The following is a 9,237-nucleotide window of genomic DNA, read 5'->3' as shown; positions in this document are numbered from 1 at the left end:
GAAATAACCAATTTGGAAGACGTATCCCAAAGAGCCACCAACTTGAAATGGATATGGGGAGGACACGTGGCAAAGCTCCAGAACACCAGATGAGCGTATTATCGCCGCGTTCTCATGGTTAACATGTCGGCATCGTATAATAACGTGCGGTGTGCTTTTAAAACATAATTTTGCCGACCGATTGTTGCTCTGTAGGTTTCACTCTAAGCGTCACGTTGTCACGTCTACTTCCTCGATAAGAATAAGAACTAGTTTGTTATATTGTTAAATGACTATTATTATTTTTATTATTATTATTATCATTATTATTATTATTATTATTATTATTATTATTATTATTATTATTTATTTCATTATGTGCTTTTCGATTTATACCCAATTCCTCTGACTTTAACTATGGGATTACCTGTAAATATCTTAACTGTTGTAGCCTTTATTCTAGACGTCAAAATCTTGATTATCAATTTCTTTGCAAAGTTATCAATGGTGATATTGATTGTGAGTCTATCATAAACAACATCAGCCTTCGTATTCCTACAAAAGGTTTAAGATTTCAAAACATTTTTTATAACAGAAATTCTAAATCACTTTCTCCAGTCTGTAGATGCATAAAATATGCCAATTTGCATGGGCACAATTTAGATCCTTTTAAGGTATAGCTTCGTTTTGATTATTAGTATTTACTGTTCTTGTTATCTATTTTATTTATGTATGTTTTTGTTTATTTAAGATATTATTTATTTGTTTTTGTACCTTTGTATCTTCTGTTTGTGTATTGTGCTGAACTATAATTGGCCTCTGGCTGTTGTTCAGCACACAAATATTAATAATAAATAAATAAATAAATATATTATTATTATTATTATTATTATTATTTCATATACGAGTACGTTGACATTCTTAACCCTTAATAATAACTCTTTAATAATAATTTTTAATTACATATCTTAATGTTCGTCTCAGCACAAGACATTGCAACCTCGGTTTTAGTCCACGTGGATTAGACAAGTAGGTGTCATTTAATAATGGAAGCAGCTTATTGGTTGCAATATTGAAATTGAGGCGAGTGTTTGGAGCGGCGACATAAGAAATTGAAAACAATAATGCAATTAAATTTCAAAGACCTGCCGAATGTTATGCACGAGGCCTCTCAAAGACCTGCCGAATGTTAACCATGAGAGCGCGGCGATAATACATTTGTACAGGGACATCATTTTATTTTTACTAACATTTTTAATATTAACCTGGCTATACCTTTCTATTAACGATTGAAACAGGAAACACCGTTTGCTACCTCTTCCACGACTGGAGTTTCATGATACTGGCGTAAAATACAAATCACTTTGCCAGGTATAGGAGGGAAGAAAAGTAGTTCATCCATTTATGTAAAGTAGGAAATATCGCGATTTTGAGTTTGATAATTTTCATTAGGTTTTTGTTTAATCAAAATACAGTACTGTATTAACATTTAGTGTTTTTACTCACGAATTGAGCTATCCATTCGGACGTATTCATTATGCAGTGTATATTATACTGTCTACAGCACATTAGCGTACAATATAGAGAATGAAGTTAAATTGAAAAATAATCATAATATGGATATTTAAACACATTCTTTAAAATGGTGGCCGTTCATTTCGATACAGGCTTCACTTCTTTTGTGCATATTATTGCACTATAGACTACAGTACCTAATTCCAATTACCAGTTTCGTCCTTCGTACGAGTAACTCATGTTGAAATAATTCTGTACCTACTCTATAAAAGAATACCTTACGTACTGTAAATTCAACCTTCACTTCTGTCCGATCCGAAAAGATAAAATTACTCAGAAATGCTATCTACTGTCCGTTCAAGTGGTTTTGTCGCAGGGTCGTAGAAAGGGGGGGGGGATCACGTGACAGTTAATTACTTAACGAGGCCCTTTTATTTAAGTTATTTTAAACACTTGTATAATATTACGTAGACGTCCAATTCCTAACAGAAATTAATGTTTTCAGAAAAGAGCTACCTGTGGGGGACCTTGTAACCCCTATCAGGCGCGTCCCTCAGGTGGCGGATGAGGGATCCCACCAGATATGATGGGGTGGTCCGAATAACTACGGGAATAAGGACCCGTGGACCAACAAGGAGCCCAATTCCTGGGGGCTTTAAAATACTGGGACACCCTCTCTCCAGGGGACATAAATATGGAGGGCCCAAGCCCAGGGTTAGAGGTGAAGACCTCAACGGTGGAGTGGAATTCTGCAACTACAGCGGAAGAGGCAACCTCCCTATAGGGGCTAATACATAGGGGAGCTGGGATGGAAGCTCTGAGATGGCAGCCCCATCACCATCCTTACCCTGCGCAGCGCCCGTAACGCGGCCAGGGGACATTTACATTACTGAGAACCTCCAGAACGATAGCCGGACGGATAACATGTTGACAACCCAAGCAAGACAACGGACAAAGAAACATGGATTTAAAAACTTGAAAATAGCAACATGGAATGTAAGAGGGATATGCAACAAGGAACTAGAACTAGAAAGGGAACTAGAAACTGCTAATATTGATATTGCCGTGGTATCTGAAACTAAGAAAAAGCTAAAAGGAACCCAAAATCTGAAAAATTATATATTGGTCTATAGTGGAGTAGATTTAATGAAAAGGGCATCTGCAGGAGTTGGAATCCTCATCAAGCAAACTCTGAGAAATAAAATAGACTCCTATACTTTTATTAATGAAAGAATTATTATATTAAGACTAAAAGTAACAAGAGGATATATGACAATTATAGGAGTGTATGCCCCGGAGGAGGGCAAACAAGCAGAAACAGAGAGGTTTTACACTAAACTCCAACAGGAAGTGGATAAGATAAATAAAAACGACTTTCTTGTTATAGCAGGAGACCTCAATGCAAGAATTGGAAATAAAGAAAAGGATGGATGTATTGGCAATAACGGTGAACCAACAATAAATCAGAATGGAAGAAATCTTATAGATTTTGTAGCATCAAATGACCTTAAAGTGACTAACAGCTTTTTTCGCCACAAAGACATCCACAAATACACATGGAGCTCAAGAGGCTATAGATCAATTATTGATTATGTAATAGTAAATAAAAAGCTAGCTACATTTATTGAAGACACGAGAGTATATAGGGGATATGATATTAATACAGACCACTTCTTGCTAATCTCTAAATTTAATATGCCCCCAAAATGGTACAGAAGTAAAACAAAATTATATCAGAAAGAAGAGGTATACAAAATCAACCTATTAGAAGACATGAGTATCCGACAACTCTATCAGAATAGAATAGCCCTACAAGTAGTGGAAACACCTATGAGTTTAAATGTAAATGAAGAATGGCAATTATTGAAAACTATTCTAACACAGGCTGCGTCAGAAGCCCTAGGTAAACGAAAGAAAAGACGTACTAGAAGAGGACTTAACATTTGGAACGACGAATTAGCAACAATAATAAAAGACAAAAAAGATGCATACTTATTATATATTTCCCACCCCACGGATGAAAATCGCATTAAATATAACAGACTCTCTGCAGTTGCAAAGAGAGAAATAAGGAAAATTAAAAGAGAAAGCTGGGATAAATTTGTAAATAATAATATTGAGTATGATATTAATGGCAGACAAGCTAAAGCATACAAGATTATGAAAGAACTAAATAAAGAAGTAAAAGATACTATAAACTGGAACCCCATTTCTGAGATACAATGGCTAGATTTTTACCAATATTTATGGACTAGTAAGGATGATGAAGAAAACATACAAACGGCTACATACAATGAATATGTGGACCCAATTTCAATAGATGAATTGAAAAATGCTCTCCAAATAACCAGAAATAGAAAATCGCCGGGATCAGATGGTTTAAATCTGGAATTGTTTAAATATGCGCCACAATGCTTTTTACAAAGATTTTTAAGTTTTTTAAATATATGTTGGAAGTTTGGTCACATACCAGAAGAATGGAATATAGCACTAATTACTCCCATTTTTAAAAAAGGGAACAGGAAGAATTGTGAAAATTACAGAGGGATTAGCCTTCTTAACTCAGGCTATAAAATATATGCCAAGATTATCTCTCAAAGACTAAACAAAATTGCAGAAGTGCTATTAGCAGAAGAACAGAGTGGGTTCCGCAAAAACAGATCATGTATTGATAATATCTTCGCCATAACGCAGATTATAGAAAAACATGTCGAATTTAATATTCCCACATATATGGCTTTCATAGACTTTGAGAAAGCATTTGATATGATTAGCAGAACAAAATTGTGGATGATATTAAAAAAGAAAGGAATTCCTGAGCATCTAATAAGGGTGATACAAAGTATGTACAAAAATACAAAAATCAAAATGAATATCAACAAGATTACCACCAACTTGCGAGAAGTTAACCAAGGGGTTAGACAAGGGTGTCCCTTATCACCTACTCTTTTTAATTTGTACCTAGACGAAGCCGTAAGAGAATGGCAGAACAATTTAAAAACACATTATTTTATAGATAATATAATTTTAGATTACTTACTTTTCGCAGACGACCAGTTGGTGTTGGCTGATTCTGAAGACAACCTACAGAGAGCAGTCCATCTGTTGAGAATTGTTGCTAATAACTACAATCTAAAAATATCACACAGGAAAACTAAAGTATTTGGCTTCTGCGGAAATAATACAATAAGAACTAAAATTGTAATAGAGGATAAGATGATTGAACAAGTAAATTCTTTTACTTACCTTGGATGCGATCTCTCTTAAATATCCTCCACAGACGTAGAAAACAAGTTAAATAAATTTTTAAGACTTATTGGTACAATTAAACGTACACTCATAAATAAAGTCGACAGAAAAACTGTACTCAAATTTTACAAGACACTGGCAATTCCGACATTGTTATATGGTTCAGAAACGTGGATTCTGACTAGAGCCCAACAGAGAAGAATTGAGGCCGCTGAGATGAGACTCTTAAGGCCACTAGCAGGATTTAGACTACAGGACCATAAGAGAAACGAAGATATACGTCGAGAACTTAATATCGAGAGTGTAATAACTATAATTGAAAAATATAGAAATAATTGGTACGGCCATATAACAAGAATGCCCAACGACAGGATACCTTTCAGAACATGGTGTTATAGACCTACACGAAGAAGACGAGTGGGAAGACCAAAGAGACGTTGGAGAGACCAGTTTGATGGATAAAATTCTGGAGGCGGAACAGGCCATCGGCCTAAACCTTGAAGTTATTGATGATGATGATGAGAAAAGAGCTAAGATAGCCCAGCTACTAGACTTAACAGAGGGGCGAACAGAAGCAGGTGGGGGGAAACCGGGATGCAACGTAGGCAAATGGACGACAGTATCAATATTGAAAGCTCTTTCGTCACTGGAAAACGCGAACATATTTTGGAACGTACTATACTCAGTAACTCAGTACTGCTTACGCGCCCTCGGCTCTGTGTCGTGAACGGTTGGAAGTTTACTAGTAATAGGGAGTGAAGTACATTCAAAAACTGAGGTACAATAAAAATTGAAGTAAAAATAAAATGATGTCCCTGTATAATGTGGACCACCCGCACTGGCAAGAGACGACGAGGCAGATCAGGAACAAGGTAGGACGACACCTTCAAGAAAGAAGCGGGAGCACATTGGACTAGGACTGCACGAGACCGCAGCGGGTGGAGAGACATCCGAAGAAGGAAGCAGAAGTCCTAAACACGGTCTTCTAGTGACCGACCGGGAAGAAGGGAGGAAGTGCGCGAAGTGCGGAGTGACGAACACGATCACACAATGCCCGATCACAAAGAAATGAAGGAGGAATAAAGAGGTGAAGTGCGGAAGTGATCCAGTGACTGCTTAGAATTGAGCGAATCCCAACGAAGCTAACCACTTGCGGATTTTTTTTTTTACATTGGGGAATTTAATTGAAGTGAATTTATTATGGCAGGCAGAGTAACTATCTCATGCCCCCATGTTTTATATTGCTACCAGTGCACTTCATTAGAACCAGGTACCCAGCTTCGAAGCCGTTAGCCCTGTGAACTTACAGTATATTTATTTTCCCCTATTATCATATTATAGGATTATCTAAGAAATTAGCAATAACCACTTGCGGACTACCTCCATGCGTGAGTCTTGCCGAGCTAACCCTCGCAAGAGGAGACCTCTTCAGGGACAAATCGACTAATTCATTCATTCATTAATTGTTTTGATGTAATTATTCTCAATTACCATATCTTCTAATATATATAGGGTGAACCGTAAGTAATGTTATTAATTCTCGTGGATGATTCCTTCAGCAAAGAGCAACAAAAAAGTCAAATTATTTTTCAAATTCAAATTTATTTATTTAATACACAATGTTTACACTACATTAAGCATTGCAGCCCGAAAGAGTAGAAGCTCGTGCTCGGGCGAAGTTTAGTCTACTTATATAAAATTGAAGAGTGTTAATTCAGCACAATAATATTAATATGTAGTAAAATACAGACCATGTATTGACATATAAATATAGAGAATATAAAGTACACGAGTATTAGATTACCATTTTATACTCATATAGCTTAAGGAAACACAAAACAATTAAATAATTAATCATAACCTGATATGTTGATACAGCGTCGTAAAATAACCCCAAAAAATAAATAATTAATGTAATTTGTTTCTTAAATCTATGTGTGTTCAGTGTACTAAGTAAAATACCATTTTGCTGTTTTGAAACTTTTGCAGCGGTTGCGACCAGTGTTGCCACCGAAATGTGTCAATGGTACTTTGTATTGTTTGGATATATTTTAATGTTTGATGTGATGAAAATAAATTATTTGGAACAGTTACTAAATGTACAACTCAGTCAGACCTATATTTGCCGATTATATAATTCGTTTTTTTTTTTCCATAGCGTAGTTTCGAACAAGAAAGTTGCCAACATTCTTACGAGAATTATCTGTTATCATTAAGTATATAGGCGTTTTTCTAATTATGGCTCTACAATAAAAATAATGTCAATTTATAAATGCTAGTTAGAACTAAGAGAGCGCTTATGGAATTTGCAAACGCCGATTCCCAACAAAAAGTAAAAGACTTTACCAGAAATTGCTAGTGCAATGTAAATTTTAGAAGATGATGTTTAAAAAATTGTTTGTATTCGAAATCAATACAATAAAGAACGGTCAAAATATAATAATGTCCCTAACACTCGCAAAAAGTTCTTATACCGGTACCGTAACATTAGATTCTATGCATCCCTTTTATCGTACTTCTCGAAGGAGATCGTAGCTTCAAATTGTTCTGTATTTCTATTCTTTCTTTGTCTCAACATCTTTTGCTTCTAGTTTAACGTTTTGTTCTACATTTTATGATTAAAAGAGGTAATAGTAAGCTATCGCCCGAGTATCATAATCTGAAACTCTAATGCGAACATACCACAAAATGTACCGTGGTCTACGTACCACAGAGATGGCCACCGGTGTAGCTTGGTCGGTTAAGGCGCTTGCCTGCCGATTCGGAGTTGCGCTCGGGCGCGGGTTCGATTCCCGCTTGGGCTGATTACCTGGTTGGTTTTTTTTCCAAGATTTTCCCCAACTGTATGTCAGGTAATCTATGACGAATCCTCGGTTTCATCTTGCCAGATATCATCTTGCTATCACCAATTCCATCGACGCTAAATAACCTCGTAGTTGATACAGCATCGTTAAATAACCAAGTAAAAAAATACAAATGCAATGCTGCAACTAAACTGCGGCTGCAAAAGTAGCGCCTTGTATCTAGACAGACTCGCAACCTCTAATCGCAACTTTTGCAGCGCTTGGGTTGCGCAGCACGAAAAGTAGCGCGCTACTTATGGCTTACGTGTGAACACGACACGCAACTTTTGCAGTACCAAAGTTGCGCAGCAACGATTTCACTGTTTGTTCGAAGGGGTGTTCCTTTTAATCTTCCCCTGGCTGCTCTAGCGGTCACATCTCGGGAGCGTTAGTGTGGGCGTACAGTCCCTCTAAGGACGTACTACACCACCACTGTCTTGCATATTGCAATTTAGTGTGTTTGTTACGTACATTTCATTTAGTTACTTAAATAGTTGTAGTGCTTCTGTTTTGTATTGTTTAGTATGTAGTATTTATTGTCTAGATTCACTGCTATTTTCTGTGTGTGAAAATGCTGCCTGTTAGAAGCAAACTGAAAGGTCGGGTATTGCATTCGCAGTCGCGATAAGTCGTGAGCAACGTGTAGCGCTTTATGAAGATAGCGCCGGAAGAAAAACCTAACGAATGTTGGAAAACTTGTAGCAGAGTTTACCGCTGTGTCTGAGAGCTGTGTTAGCCAAATAATAAGGGAGACTAAAGACATTGATAATCGGCGCCAAAATCAACTGTGGACAACTTTAATGAAGCTGTCATAAGACGAACCAAAGCACGAGTTCTATATTTCACAGAAATAGCGGCCCACACTTAAAAATTTATATATTATTGAAATTGAAAGACTATCGACTTTCAGGGAGGTATCTCGACTTTGAGGAAAGTTATTTTGAAATTAGGATTTCATTGAAAAAAAAAACACAAAATAATCGCCAAATTCTGGTCGAGCATCACAGCATTAGGGCCAAAAGTTTGCAATATTTGAGGAAAATAAAGAAGTACAGAGAAGAAGGCCTCTCCATCTTTTACATGGATGATGATGATGATGATGATGATGATGATGATGATGATGATGATGATGGTGGTGGTGGTGGTGGTGGTGGTGGTGGTGGTGGTGGTGGTGGTGGTGGTGGTGGTGGGAAAGGTAACAGTGAAGCAGTGATGAACATTACCGATATTTCCGCGTGAGTATATTTCATTGTTAATTAGTGATTAACTGTTAAATATAGTGATTCGATTGCTGCTCAGTGTATTTCCACATTAGTGTTATTTAGTGATTATTGTTCCGAACTGCTGCTCATTGTATTTCCACATTGGTTTACTTCTTTATTGTTTATTATTGTTCCGAACTCTTGTTATTGTATTTCCATTAGTTTACTACTTTAATGTTTATTAGTGAGTATTGTTCCGAACTGCTGCTCATTGTATTTCCACATTAGTTTACTTCTTTAGTGTTTATTATTGTTCCGAACTGCTGCTCATTGTATTTCTACATTAGTTTACTTCTTTAGTGTTTATTATTGTTTCGAACTCCTGCTCATTGTATTTCCATTAGTTTACTACTTTAGTGTTTTTTAGTGACTATTGTTCCGAACTGCTG

Source organism: Periplaneta americana, chromosome 1 (assembly GCF_040183065.1).
Source record: "Periplaneta americana isolate PAMFEO1 chromosome 1, P.americana_PAMFEO1_priV1, whole genome shotgun sequence".
NCBI classification, from domain to species: Eukaryota; Metazoa; Arthropoda; class Insecta; order Blattodea; family Blattidae; genus Periplaneta; species Periplaneta americana.
Note: the sequence above shows the minus strand (reverse complement) of the source record.